The sequence below is a fragment of the Anarrhichthys ocellatus genome, unplaced genomic scaffold (assembly GCF_004355925.1).
Source record: "Anarrhichthys ocellatus isolate YVR2014 unplaced genomic scaffold, GSC_Weel_1.0 scaffold175, whole genome shotgun sequence".
In the NCBI taxonomy this organism is placed as follows: domain Eukaryota; kingdom Metazoa; phylum Chordata; class Actinopteri; order Perciformes; family Anarhichadidae; genus Anarrhichthys; species Anarrhichthys ocellatus.
The window spans coordinates 26547-40722 of NW_022280205.1; positions in this window are offsets into that span (position 1 = coordinate 26547).

Consider the following 14176-nt stretch of genomic DNA (forward strand, 5'->3'; position numbering starts at 1 on the left):
TGTGTGTGTGTGTGTGTGTGTGTGTGTGTGTGTGTGTGTGTGTGTGTTTCTTGCTGAGATACTTCAATAACAAGGGAGTTTTTCCCCCTTCTAAACACTGGGGCTTTTGCCTGATGTGCCCTGAAGGCTTTCACATGTAGAGTCAGCTACAAATGTGGCCAAACACTGGGCCTTTTGCCCAGACTATGTACACTAGGATACACCCCTCCACCCAAAATCCTCTCTACCTCAGTCTTATAGAGAGAAACAGGCAATTATAGAGCGTCAGAGAGGAAAATTAATAGTTTTCTCACAGATTTTGAGAAAAAACGGATAATAAAGAATAGGAGATGTTGAAGAACCACTTAGATCCAATACCACAAAATACTACATTACAGTCAAACCCATGCACTGGAAATCGTGCCTAAGTAAAAGTATGCAAGTACTATCAATGTTAGTTGGATACACTTATATTACATTTATTACATGCATTATACTATAGCATAATTATAGATCAAATAATGTGTAAGCAGCATTTTTATGCTGTAGCATGTTCACAGTTTAAACTACTTTGTATATTGCTGTGTTATTTAATCTATAATAAATAATCTTATTTTAGAAGTGATGTCACGTTTTGTATGCCAAATCAGCATGTGCCACTCTCTAATAGGGCACCCTTAGACTTTGTAATTGGTGGTTTTATCAATGATGATTTCATAATTCACAAATGTTACACAGATCACAAATATGACTATATAAATACAACACTTCCCTCTGAAATGAAAGTAGAGGTAGAAGTATCAGAAAACAGAAATGTTCAAGTAAAGTAGAAGTATTTCAAAATAGTATTGTATAAGTACTGTACTTGAGTTACTATCCATCACTGCCAAATACTAAAAAAAAGAAGTAGAGATGCATAATTTGGAGTAATTCAGAAGTTGCTGGAGAATAGCAGATGTTGGGACTAGAATCAAATAAATCAGCAATAAATAAAAAAAGGATCTTAAGATATGAAAGCAAGAACAGATGTGTTAGGTTAATTATTTTTCTTACTCTCAGAAACCTCTCATGATGAACCACAGCGCTACAAAATTAAAGCATTTGCAGTTAATTTAACTACATCATGCTACTGCAAATAAAAAAGCATGCTTGAATCAGCTTTGTTTACACCACAAGGCATTTGCAGTTAGAGGAGATAAAGATGCTGGCTGTGTCATGCCATTGGCTCCATGTGGAAGTGAACTATGGAACCGCAGGAGCGAGATCCCAGGGTTTCACAACTGCAGTGAAAGGGAAATAGATCCTAACCTAACAAACAACCACAGAAGACGGGGGGGGGGTGCAGGTGGCGAAGCTAAGAATAGCCCATGAATGTCTACTTGAGTGATTTCAGGGCCAACATTGAGGAACAATTGTATATTCATACATCAATTAAAGTGTCCCCCCCAACTAGTGCCTCCATAATTCAACCTGGCGCTTAGTGAAGAGTCATCCTTATAAAGCAGCTTCAGACCATCGCAGATGAAAATGTGTCAATGTTTTTTCTTGTGTGTTCTTTATGGCCTCTTTGAGAGTTACACAGAAAATTGCAGCTTCTACATGTCCTGCCTCAAAAACCCAGCTGAACAGTGTGAGGCCATGCAAACATCCTACTGTGTACTCAAAACATTTCCCCTGCAGCAATAAAATCGTCCACTTCTGCCGGTGAGTCACGGGCAAATGAGTCGACCAAGGGCAAGACAGCAGCACAGGACCTGGGAAAATCATTCAACCAGGGCGTTTAGTGACACCTCTATGGCAGACCTTGTTGCACCGTAGCCCATTTAGATGTTCTGATCGGGTGGACCAGGATATTGAGGTCATCCGGTCGATCTGATTGGCTGAGCCGGGAGACTGAGGTCATTCTGCAAAGTGGAAAGGAAATAAGGTTTCTCTTTGTGTCACAGCACCTGAGTAAGGAGCGCTGCTTTGAAAATATGCCACTAATTACAGACGGTTCCTCTTGGTATTTGATGACTTTCTTTTAGAATTTCACCAGTTTTAATAAACATAGTTTGAAATGAAAGGATAAAAGACGTTATGTATTTATCTGCAGCACAGAGGAATGAGTTATATCAGGCTTCAGCTACACAGACCATACTTGCTGGTTTTGATCTGTTTACAATAAGAACAATATAAAATATTTTAACACTTTTCCTTTAAGTAACATTATAAATGCAAACACTATTTCAAGTAGGATACAATGATGTCAGGGATTTTAATCTCAGTCAAACTGCATTTCGTTGCTTTAAGCATTCAGACAATTCATAACATTTCTGTTATCTTATTAATTTGTCGTGGGAAATCACCAACTCAGTATAAAGTTACCAGGTTTGATATTTTCATTACTGTATACTTCTCACAAAAATAGCAAAACAACTGGTGGCTGACGGTCCACATTGGTTCTTTATTCTAACCCTCATGTTACCCACTCGGTCCCCGCAGACTCTATAGAGGTATAGCTTTTGTCATATAGCAGGTGCTTTATTCCATCATTCTATCATCATTTTGATTAGTGTCATTGTGTAATGACATTAATGTTTTTTGAAGAAATAAATTAACATTTTACTATGATGGTTGTTTCTTACACTAGTTTTTCTGAGTGATGACTTTAATAGTAAGTTAAGCAAAAAGATAGGATCAGATGAATCTGCAGCATTCAGGGTTCTCATGATGTTCACATAAAAACAACAAAAAAAACCTTTGGCCATAGAGTAAATCCCACAAACGTAAAAATAGAATTGCCTAATGGTGACGAGATGTTGCCTCCTTCAATATGATTTTTTTTTTTTTTTTTTTTTCGATCAAAATCATACCAAAAGAGTGATGATTTTCACAAAAACGTAACAAAACCACCTTCATTTAAAACCCACTAATCCCTGAGCAATAAGGAAATTAAAAAACACTACAAGTACAATATCCTGAGCCCCCCGTCACACACACATACACCACCACCAAGGCTCAGACAGTGCAAATCTAATGCTCTCCAATCCTGTGAATCCCTTTGTTCCTGATTTCACGCTTGATTTGCCCACAGCTTGAGTCTGGCTGGTAGCAGCGCTCTTCTCACTGCTTTCACTCCTGCCAAATCCACAGAGCCACACAGGATCCATGTCCCCCCCCCCCCCCCCAACCCCCCCCCCCCCCCCCCCGCCCAGCGTCCTCCCCCCCCCCCCCCCCCCCCCCTCACCCCCTCTCTCTCCCTTTCACTCTCTGTATCTCTCTCTCTCTCGTCCACCATTGTTTGTTTCAAGATCTGCAAAATGCACTACAGCTCATGCCAATGAGTTTTGTTTGTTTGTTTGCATCTCAGTCCATCTCACTGTAAACAATTTAGCAATCTGCCAGGATCAGATCAGAAAGAATTCTGATACTGTCATTTTGCATTCAACACAATTTGTTATCATTTTAAACAATTGCATGAAGGAAATATGTTGGCGACTGGAAATATATCTTCATTAAATTATTTCCTGTAGAGTTTCAAGAATAATCCCCCCGTGCATTGACAACCTTACTATATGCCCGCTACAAATCGTTCACAAATCTTAAGACTGATTCAACTCCTCTCACGAGAGGCCTTTCAGCCGTTCTGTTTTGAAATCTTCTGCTTCTAAAGTGGCATATCAGCCGGGCTCTTCTACTCCTACGATCCCTCTAGCACTCGTGCCGAGCAGATCTTGTGACAGCTGCGTGAGGGGGGCAAGAGGGAGAGTGCAGGAGAAAGGCAAGGAGAAAGAAGGAGAAAGGAAAGAACGAGGAGTGAGTCCCCAGAGAGAGGGTGCCGGTGCTCCACAGCTCCAAGTCACCGCCTGCATGCCAATGAGGAGATTCCCCTGCAGCAGCAGCAGCAGCAGTGGTGGAGCAGAGCAGCAGGAGGGGCCGTGCTGACACTGTACCACTATATAGTCCCTGATAGTCACATTACATAGTCGTTACAAAGAGCTGAACACTAGATGCATTTTTTTTTAGGCAAAGCATTGAGAAATGATCAAATACATAAGCCAAGTTACTGTAAACACGCTGGTGTGATAATTATCTCTGTGTAATACCAATAATCCCAATTATCAGATTATTTCAGTATGGCAGGGAAACATCTATAATAGTGTTATCATCGATTGATTACTGTTCAGTGTATTTCGTTGTTTTCTGTCCTGTTGTAATTTGATTTGTACCTGCTTCCCTCACCTGTTTCTGCGTCACTTAGTCTTTTACCAAAATGCCTCTTGACAACCGCTTTAGTTCTGGTTTCCCATGTAGTTGAAAACAATAATGACAAGAGTGCTAGATCAGAATGGGCTTGTATACCCAAATCTATCACAAGGCACTTTTACTTTTCCAAGTAAATTAACATTTTCCAGCTATCACTGGATTGAGCTATTTTCTGCACTAAACTAAATTTTTGCTGCATATAAGCGCCTATATCCCCTTGTTTAAGTTTGGCCATTCATGTCTAAGAATGTGAGCAATACTTCTGCAAACAAAATCAAAGATTCAAGCAATAGACTGAATAAAAAAAAAAATCAAATTTAGGGAAAGTCAAATGTTGGTTTTACACGCTTTATCAATTCTCACTGACACGAGTTACATCTGTGGTCCTGGTGTTAACAGCAGAATTAGCTGTGTGTAACCACCTCATCTCTTCCCCCCCCTCCCTCGAGAAGAATTAATAACTAATTATGTCAGGTCACTCTTCCAGATGGTCCTATCAGATGGGCCCACTGTCTGAACCTCACCTCCAACAAGCACCTCTGACCCTGGCAGCCACATCCCCCCCTGGCAACATGGAGTCTGAGGCCCATGCCGCTGGGAGGATGGAATCAGGGGGTACGTGAGGGTTTGGGGTGCACATAAAGAAGCAGAGAGGGGGGTACGAGTTGGGCGTGTCTGATCTGTGTTGGATGGCTGCCTTTAAAGCTCCATGAATACAAGGCTCCCTGCCGGGGCCCTGATCTCCACGGTCATGATTCTGTTATTACACGGCATGTTCCTGTGATGGGCAGATGGCTCAGAGCATCGGCACATGCATTCACACACATTCAACACACGCCGGGCTCGTCGCATCAATGGACACAACCTGATACTCCCCTTTCTTGTCTCATTAGAAGGCTATAGAAACATAAGAACATAATAGAGGGGAATTAAGTGCCCATGTGGGTGTCAAAGGAGAACGTGGCAGAAGATTGGGATGAGGGCTAACTAGCGCATGGCGCGTTCCTTCAGCTTTGTGTGGTGATTAGTGCTTTCGACAGGGCTGACGGGTAAAAGACAAGCCCTCTGGGACAGAAGCAGCTTTTAAACGGACATTTAAACAGCCAGAAAACTGTCAGTAGTGAGAAACCAGCATCAAAGCTCTTGGCTGTGTATGTCGTGTGAAAAAAGACAACAGTTTGACTTATAGATACAGATAACTTATACATGTCTGATGTCACAGTGCGACACTGTTATTTCCAGTGTCAGTGTTACAGTGGTCCAAGAAAATGGCCTCCATATGGTGGTTACAAATATTTGTAATACATCATGTATTGTATTTTGATATTTTGATATTAAAAACATATTCTAACTTCAATAGGATATGAAAGATTATTATTATTATTCAAACTGCAAATCTTCAAAATACATTAAAACGAATAAATTCAAGAATCAAACTGAAAACTTGTAAAGTGCTGAAATAAGTTTAAATAAAGTTATTTAATACAAGTTATTTGTATAAATTAATTTGGGGGGAAACAAATACATAACTATCAAAATAAATACATATCTGAATAGAACCAATTCATTTCAAAAGTAAATGGTGTAACGTGAGCCGCTCTTCTTTTTTTTATAGCCACAGTTTCTTCCTCGCTGTTGAAAATATATCTCTCCTTATTATATCCTGCTCTTTTATAATCAGTCACATAAAAGCCTCCTAAACTCTTGAGCAAATAGGAACTTTACCAGAGCTCCCCACAGATGATGTCTCTGCCTTGTATTTGAGCAGGAGACTCTGGACAAAGCAGCTAAGAAGAAACCAAACAAAGACACCTTAAAAAGGATTTAAGGTGTTAAACTCTCATTCATTTGACTTTCTCATGCCTTTTGGGGGGATGTTAGATACAGAACTGGTACAAAAGCATTATTTCTTACACACCATCAGTGGGTAGCAGCATGCACTGTATATCACACTATTGATATCATTGAGACTTGAGCTTTTAAACACTTTGCAAATTAAGGAAAAATGAAAGGCAGTGAAGAGATTGGTGGCTATCACTCACTCAATTACAGTAAATGTCCTGACACGTGTTTATAAACACAGATAATTACTTGTGAAAAGGTTCATCATTATCATTACATCATTACTTTCTGGCATTCTGATGCTAAGTGTTTAACAAGATTAGCCTGCCAGTCACGTTTCTCCTCTCAGAAGAGCAGACAATGGAAAACTTTACAAGCCGGCTGCTTTTTGTTGTTGGTCCTGTATGAGGGCTCCAATTTTGTCGATGAATTTGTCGATAAAAAAAAAAAAAGAAAAAAAAAAAGGAAAATTCTGTGTCCAAAATTGGTAAAATGTTAGGATTAAGTGTTGCATTATGGGTTTATTTCACTAAAAATAAACAGTATGAAATCCGTTGGATTGGCTGAAAAACACTTTCTTGGATTATGAAAAAATGATGTTTTGTTGATGCATGTTTTTTACAGGACAGCAACAACATTTAAATTAAAAACAAAACATCCACAATTTGAAATGAGTGAAATTATGACTAAGTTGATTCATGGCACATAGGAAAATATCCAAATTGAACAATCTGAATCGTTGTTATGAAACATCTGGTGGCAATTTTTCTTCGCAAATATTGGGATAAGATAATTCCTAAACATTTACACAAAACAATAATCCTACAAGCAGCATGTATCGGCCATTGCTAATTGGATTTACTTTGACAATGTGACAAAATACACAAAAACGCAATTAAACATAAGACTGTGGATTTTTTTTCTTTTCTTTTTACAGCCACCATTCTCACAGTTTCCACATATGTTGCTGCAGTGAACCCAGCATCAGAATGGAGCCCTGTCACTATGTTGCAGCAGGAATCTGACGATGGCCTCTTCTAAGCAAGCTATATCAAGCACCATCTGGTAGTACTGTTCTTCAGCTGTTTGAAGAATCAAGAAAATCAACCCATCATCTACCCCCACACTACCCCCTGCACTCATGCGCACACACATATAAACAGCCAGTGATATGTACACATGTGAAATGCACCTGCGCACATATAGACATGAATAATTTCATCCACACCACACTTCATGTGAGACTAACAGTTTTTGTCTTGACCGCCAGCAGGAGTGTGATGTCATTACAGTTCTCTAAGGCCTCCTATTAGCCAGTGCTCTGTAATCACTCTGGTGATATATTAGTACAATGCATTGATTACCCCATAATCCAATCACTCGCCTGTTATTGATCTTTTATAGAGCGCCCCCCAGACAATAAAGCTGTAGCCACAGACTGTGGGTCAATAGGCACACAGAGAGAGGAGTCTCCTTGCAGCTAATTGGCTTATGAAATAATACAAACATTTTGCTTTCTCTACACCAGCAGAAATCAATGCAGAGCTTAGCTGGTGCATTCCAATCAATTGTCTTGAACCACATGTCGCACTTTTTTCTGTCAGGATTTCTCCTTCATGTTAAAAGCTTTAAGTAATTCTGTGCTGTTTTCTTTAGCTCTATTTCTCTGACTTGCTGACTCTCATCTGCTTCCTCTCATTCCTTATTTTTCATTCGTACAATCTGTCTTGCCACTCCATCTTTCTCCCACTTGGTCCTTCTCTCCTCCTTACCCCTACCCCCTCTCTGTCCAGCCTTCGACTGATGTTGGGTTGCCAGATAAGTTTCTGCTTACAGGGAGACCACATCTGACACCCAGCTGTGTGGGTCATGGGCTGCAAGAGCAGCTGCTGGTCATAAATCACCCGAGCTGGAGGAGTTCTGGCACTCCTTCTGTCAGCCGTGAAACAAAGACGTAGAGGTAGCGGGGGGTCAGAGGTATAGCCAACCTGGGTAACTACAGGAGACCCAGCACCACCTCTGTAACGCTGCACTGAAGAGTCCTCTGTATAAAAACCGTACTTCAACGCTGGGTGAAGTCACTGAGAGAGGATGCCATAGGATGCAAATGCAAATTCAAGAAGTATGGTGTAATATGGCATGCAAGCAATTATGGTTAAACAGGCGATGCAGCTTGTGAGCTGTGAGGTCAGAGGACAGACAACCCCTTGCTGAGTTACTGTAGCTGAAAAGATGCAAATAAATTCCGTCAACAAAAAGAGACGGCCTTTGTTACATGTTGCAGACACATTTTTGTAATTCTTACAAACTCAAGTGACCTCTTTTCTTTAGATTGAAGCAGAAATTAGAAAGTAACGGCAAAAATAATATGTATGTTTAGATTTGTTTAAGTGTATTTGTATTTATTTATTTATTATAATTCACAATTTCTTCATTACATAAAAAAACCCTCATATCTCTGTTCAGCTACTGTTCAGCCATTCTTTAAATACCGTCACATTATCAATACCAAGCTATTGAGTCTAGAGAAATTGCTTAATTTTGTTCCTTAACTGACTTCAAAATAAACACATTTAGTAGAATTATGTGTTTGACTTCGACTTATTAAATGAGTCTCTTCATGTCTTGTGAAGTGAAAGTCCAGTATCTTAAGGACATAGTTTTTAAATGTCTTGCTACCTGCCACAGTAGAACCCTGTGAACAATGACCCCTAAAACGTTGCAAATGACTGTATTTCCCCTCATTCCATCTTTTATTTGTGCAAATGCAATGCATACATATGTGTGCATGCAAGGAAATCTGTTGTCTGATGAGACCCTGCACTACACTAGAAAGTGTTGTAATTTAAGCCTTTCATTCACAGCCAATTCACAGTGTTTACATGTCAGCCCTGGCACGTCAGGCTGCGTATGTCTGCAGAGATTTGGATAATACATTGTGTGGGTTTTATTTTACAAGACAACAAATCTCTTGCAGAGGCTTTCAACCATGCACTCTTAGTTTCTTGAAATGTTCATTTCTTTGGACAGAAACAAAATTGCCAGAAAGGAAACAGCAGAATATCAGTGGAAAAGAAAGGGCACAGGGAAAAGAGAGCAGATTATAAAAATGGAAAAGAATGACAAAAGAGAGAAAGGGATGAGAGGACTTCTTTGCCCTTTGGTGTGAAGCGAGGGCCGATCGATAGCGTTGTAATGAGCCTGGTATTAGCTGGGGTGCAGAGGGACTGGAGCGGGGCAGAGGGAGGGCAGAGGGGGAAGGGGAGAGCCAGGATCTTATTCCAAACCGCAAACAACACCATTGCTGCAGACATCAGAACCAACACCTGAGTACACCTATTAAAGCCAGATGACCCTGTGCTCTGCTAATGATGAATCCACCCTCATACAAACTTCTCACACACGTGTATTCAACCTGCTGGCTGGTTTATTATGTCATGGAGATGTTCCATCTCTGCCAAGCTGCTTCTAAAGCCAAACGCATTACCCAAAGAGGGCTAACAGAGAAAAACCAAGCCTAATCATGACTAAGAAAAGGGCCGCACTTAACATCACCTCTCCTTTTTGGCACAGATTACCCAACAATGGTTTCTGCCACTCTCTTAAATCCACTACACACTGGCAATTTGATTAGAAACATAGAGATTCAGGGATTGTCTTTGGTTGGTTGAAAGCGAGAGGGAGAAGGGGGACCAGCCGGGGAGAAGAGGGGGATAAACATCAGGTACACTCAAAGCCAATCTGTTGCCTCGTCAATAGGCTCATTCTGCTGGAGTGCCGGGCTCGCTAGCCCCCAGTCTCAGCCATCAGACCAGCCATCCAGGCAGGCACAAGCCGGGGGGACGCTGAGAGAGGGCCATGCCTGGGTCCTCTCAATAGAGGGATCAAAGCAGGGATAGAAGGATATGCCCCCTCTTTTTGTGCTCGTGTCTCCCAAAACAAATGCATCCTCCTGTCCGCTGGAAGCTGCTTGGTGGTGGTCCACCCGGAGGAACAGATGGCGCAGGGAACTGCCACTGGGAAACACCTGCACTCTGCAAAAGGAAGTGTCGCCTTCAACACATCCATGTGTACTGTCTAATACAGTATTATATGGTATATGATATACTGGGAAGTGATGGGCTTATTGTTTAAATGAGTGGCTTTATTTTGGTTTATAATTGCAACCATTCTTGCAATCACCAATCACTTGAAAGCATCAAAAGGTTAAGTGGTAAAATTCCGTATTTTGCACGAGTATTGCACGTGTAGCAAAAGCCTGTACTTAACATACACAAGACATACACCGTCCTGCTGCCATAAATATTCATTAGAGCACCAAATGTGTGTTAATCCACGGCTGAAAATAGTCCCCAACAAATGCACATTTACACTTGTTTCAGATCAGATTCGGTTTATGCCTAGTACGTTTCCACATACAAGGAATTTAGCTTGATGATTGGTGCATAACAATAAACACAGTGTAATAGTATAAGACAATTTAAAGACCAAAAATATATAAATTTACAATAGAATAAACAAAACAAAACAAAAAAAGTATGTTAAAATAAGTCTGTTATTAAAAAGTGTCATGTGTATATTTAAAGTGAAGAGTTGTGCAGGGATATGTAATGTCTGTAATTGTTCTGGGGATGTAAAAGTCAGAGTCAATGGGGGTCCCAGGCTATGTTGTGCAACATTTGCCAAAAAATTACAGTGCCCAGCTGTTTCAGGAAACTACTTGGCTTTTTCAAAAATTAAACTATATATTTAAAAAGTGATGTCTTCAGTAGGAAGGAATGGGCTGAATGTCACAGACAGGGTAGGGAAGTCAAAAAATAGAGACACACTAAGACATTGGGTTGTTTTTGTCTTTTCATTGGATTTTGTCAATAATAAAAATATAGAAAATTGCCAGCCAGTTCCCCCAAACCACAAAATAAATACTTACTTTCCTCTCGTGGTATCTTGCTATGCAGGGAATTTGGTTTTATTTGATAAGGTTTTGAGATATTTGTTGTAATCATTGGACCTACTTTATACCAAAGACACAGTCTCGAGAATTGTAACATGCTCAATGCATTATCCACAGTAATATGCTGAAATTGATCTCGTTCACACATTTTTCTGTTTTGTTCGGTGAACTAACCCTTTAAAATACTTTTTGGTGATCTAACTCTTGTTTTTTTCTATCCTTATCCTCTGAACCACCTACGAGAAAAAAGCTCTAATGCCCATGTTTTAGCGGCTAAACCCATGTTCAAATTGACTTGCTGCTAATTAGATATTTTTGTTTAGAAGAAAACAATCAAAATTGTTCATTTTGTATTATTAACATTATTTCCTCATGCCGTGAAGAGTCACAGCCTCATTCTCTGCCAGTGAGTAGAGAGATTTCCACAAGCCCATCAGAAGCAGGGCTTCCCGTAGATATAACCCGTGCTATGGTAATCACATGCTAATCACAGTTAACACCAGCGCAGGGTCCTATACTCTAGATTAATGCATCCGTCGCATATTCACGTTTCTATTAGCATAAATCAGGTTCACCCTGCCTTTGTAATTAGTGTTTTCGTGTGAATGATAATAAGATATGGTGATTAGGTCAGGGTACTAGAATGGAAATGACTTGTCAGCTTAGTCGGCCTCAAACTGTTCTGCACATGTTGGACTATCAATATGTGCTTCCTCAAGAAACAATTAATGATGTTGAAAGATAATTGAAGTTTGATAGTCGGATGTGGAAAGCAAAAGTATTAATCACATTTCTGCAAGACACTTGATGTATTAGCAGGATTCTTAAGGCGGAGTTATAATTTAGTCCAAGACATGTATGTAAAAGTTTCACTGTCCACACGGCATGTCGAGGTGACCTTTTAAGACTGTTTTAAAGATCCTAAAATTCGTTTTACATAGTCACACATTTAATTTATAAATAAGTGCTTGATTTATAATGTTTAAGAGCTATTTACAACAACACTGAAATTGTGAATTTGAACTTTGTTACTGCATGAAGGCTGATTCAAAAAGGAAACTTAAAAACTACTCTACATTCAGAAAAGTTCTCTGAACATCAACAAGATCACTCACTTTTCTTTTTCTTTCTGAATAACATGGATCCCAGGATCACACTGCATGCGAACAACGTTTTTCAGGCTGCAAAACCAAACTTTTCTTCTAAAAAACATGGGAATGGTATGAGGACCCCCATTCTTATTAATTGCATCAAAACTGAGAGGGACCTGCTCTGCCATAGCTTGTACAAACAACCTCACTCACCTCTGTTCTTTGGCAATCAACGATAAAACCCCTTTTTACACTGTCTGCAGTCAACATTACACCTTTTAATACGAGGGGAAAAAGAGAGCATGTATGAGCATATGAGTGCGCTTGGTAACATGTGAGCACTCCAACACGAGGTCACAACACCAAGCCTGCACGTGAATATAAGTGAGAGAGAAAATACGTGCAGGGGCGGTGCACACCTGTGTACTTTGATGAAACACACCACATGAGCAGGACTTGCAGCAGTGATTGGCCAGAGGTGGGGTTCAGTCTTTGTGGGTTTAGTCTCCCACGGGACACTCCTTCCACCCCTGACATCCCTGACATCCCTGACATGAAGCATTCCTCTCAGACTGGTGACCCCACATGACGGACGGCATCCTCCATGCCTATAACCGAATGATGAGACCCGCTGAAGCCCCAAGAGACAGAGAGGCAGAGAGAGGTTGTGAGCAGGAATGTTAAAAACTAAAAATAACAACAGCAAAAAAACTAAATGGTAAAAAAAATGCAAGAAAAATTTGTCATTAAGACATTTTCTTTTAATTCTAATAGCAGCAGAATGGGAACACAGGTGGTTTATTTGAACAATAAAATGATTAAAAGGTAAACCACAATCCAAGATGTCATGCCATGATCTTACATCAGGGTTGTTGGGTGTGTGTATGTGTGTGTGTTGCAAGACTTATTTCTCATTCAACTTGACACCCCTGTTTCCATGATAAGTTACGAGGCCTGACCTTTGAATCTGAAGCTCCCACCTCCAAAACCTTCTTCTTCATGGCTATCATAACCCCTTTTTGAACAGTTCGGTATAGCCACAAAGTCTAAAATGTGAAAACCGTTAGTCATGACGAAACATTTTTTTCCCTCTCTTTTTTCAGGTTCGGGTTAAAGTTAGGATAAAGGTGAAAGTTAGGTCAATTTTTGTGGAAAAGTCTAAAAACAATTGCAGAATTGCCAGGAAATTGAAAGGCAGCCACCATATATTAACTAGCCACTTCTTCCAGACACGGATACTGTATATCTAGACCTGTAGAGGTCTAAAACCTGCAGGGCACTTACTTGCCTCCAATCACATTTGTTTGAGGACTCTGCATCACATTGTAGCTCTTGTCAGGGCAGAGGAATAGCTGAATGAGAGATTCTCAAACAGGGGCAGTAATTTGCAGAGTGTGTTTCTAAGTTATTCCAGCTCCCCGCAGCTCAGCAGTGGCTGACCCCTCTCCCCGTCTGTCTGCTAAGAGGCCTACAGGGAGGAATCAGCCCAAATTACCTTTATTGATCCGGAGAGACAGGTGAATACCAAGCAGGTCTCGCTTCCCTACACTCTTCTTATCTCTCATCAGTCCATCCCCCTCCCCGCCTGCAAGAAGAGAGAATATAAAAAAGAAATAGGGAGCTTTAATGTGAGAGGAACTATCCTAACCACCACCACACGTTACTGTATCAGCCATTGCAATGATTTACTGTTCACATTCAGGTTGCTGTGATTAAACCTGCCTCCTCGTTGCTTGTCTTTCATCAGAGTGAAAAGGAATGGCGAGCGGCTGTTTTTCTGCCTCCAAACCAACGTTGTCCTTTCGCCCCAGCATACAAATCACTGTGGCGGTGGAAAAGATACTCCATTAGGTCCAACTCTGAGTTAAATCAATGCGTGACTTATCAAATGAAATAGGGGATTATGAGGTAATCACCTGGCAAACGTTGCTGAAATTGTAATTATCTCCACAGCACACATCTCAGAGAGAGGAGACCAAACTAACTATTTAAGTGGAGGGCGAGATTACAAGGTGTAGAAAAGCACAACAGCTATATCTCTTAGACAGCGGCGTGAGGCGGA